Genomic DNA, 1,971 nt, shown 5'->3' with positions numbered 1-1,971 from the left:
TTGGTCAATTTATTTTCACATAACATGTCGTTTGTACCTTATTTAGCTTTGATGAGCTTACTTACTGCACTTTACTAGTTGAAACTTTGTAGTGCATGTTGTGTGGGAAAGATGTTTATAGTTTTTTATTACTCTGTCTTAATCTTGAAGTCACATGTTTTTCACTATCGGACTTGAAATTTTAGAGAAATGCATAAATAACCATCTCACCACTGTTTACTAGCCAATCATGAACACCTTAGTGCATATCATAAGATTTTGTGCTCGAGAAAGTGTAGCACATGCACGAAAAGAACATAAGGTGAAGCCTCGGTTTAAATTGCTTAATACTTAAAATTGGTGTGTACTATTAGGCTTGATGCCAAAATCACATGACTTAAAATTGGTGTGTATATTATGAGGCATAAATTCAAGAAACTTACATGATTGCAAGCTTATGATCTAGGAGATGTGGGAGTTATATGATGTAACTCTTTAGGTGATAGTCTCTTTTAAATTATTTGTGATGAATTTTGTAGACTTTGTGATTGATTGCTATTCACATATCACCTCACATGTATCTCAAATTTTTGCTAGTTGCACATACTACACGAGTTACTCTTTGCTAAACTTTGTACATGTTATTGTGTGTGTTTATGGTCTGACCAACTAAGTTTTGTAAATACTTTGAATTTTGTACAAAATTAATTTGTTGCTTGAAAATTTGTGGAGAATGGAAGAAATTTTATTTTTGGGAAATTTGGGCTTAAAATTATTGTTTTTGAAAATCACATCATCACGTACTCATGCATTTTGTTCTTAAATTTCAATGCTTTGAGTTGATTCTGATTTTTTTTTCAAAAAATTGTGTTTTTCCTAAAATTTAGTGAGCCTCTGTCCATTTCGACTGATCCATTCTATTTTTCGATCAATCGAAATTGTTTAAATATGTTTGAGAGAGCCTCTGACTGTTTCGATCAATCAAAATTGATTTTCAATCGATCAAACTTATTTAAAATTGTTTTGTTAAAGTCTCTGTTTGTTTCGATCAATCGAGGTTGTTTTTCGATCAATCGAAACTCGTGAATCATGTTTTTTTAAAAGTCAGATTGGACTTTTTCAAAGTCACTTTTTCAAAACTTTTCAAACTTTCTTCTCTCTCTCCGACTTGGCTAGGCTCCACTAAGGATTTTTGTCGTTTTCCTTCGAAATTTTTGCAAGGTTTTCCTCTCTCTAAGCCGGTAAATCCTTCATGCCCTTCCTTTTGCATTTTATTTCATGTTTTCATGCATTTCATTGGTTATTTTCGGACTTAGCATAAATTGATCATTGGGTTTTTGTTCTAGGATGTTATAATCATGATCCTTGTAGTTTAATTTGATCAATTTTGTGGTTTTTGAAAAATTGAAAATTCTAGGGTTTGTAATTGATCCAAATTGGGGATTTTGTTCAAATTGGGTTAAATTGATGAAATTGGCTTGTTAAATTGATGTAATTGGTCATTATTTTTTGAAATCTATCTTGTAAGATGATCAATTAGTCAATATCTTTCAAATTGATCAAGTGGTTTTCCAAATTTTGGGGTTTTGGTGTTAATACCTCTATGTTCAAGCCAATTTTGTGAATTTGAATTTATTTGGACTTAATTGCACTACATTAAGGCATGCATCATGCCATTTAAATTTTTCATGCATCATATAGATTTTGTTCTATATTTTTTATGTGCTAACTTGCAGTCTGCCCTTGGTTTTGTTTTTTTTTTTTTTTTTGTTCCTTTGCTTTGTGTTTTGGTCCTTATCCTAGCACCATGCCTAGGAAAACTAGAGCCCATAGGACCCCTACCACTTCCTCTGAGTCTCCCTCTAGAAGTGAGGTGTTTAGGAATGATAAGAGTAGAGAGGCCTTTGATACTTTGAACAATAAGTGTAAGATTTGGGCTGAGCGTGCTGTGGTTTTAGATGAGATTGATCCGGCCATAGGGCTAACTTTGAG

This window comes from Quercus robur, chromosome 4 (genome assembly GCF_932294415.1).
Source record: "Quercus robur chromosome 4, dhQueRobu3.1, whole genome shotgun sequence".
Lineage (NCBI taxonomy): Eukaryota > Viridiplantae > Streptophyta > Magnoliopsida > Fagales > Fagaceae > Quercus > Quercus robur.
The sequence above is the reverse complement of the archived record's forward strand: the minus strand, read 5'-3'. Positions refer to the sequence as shown.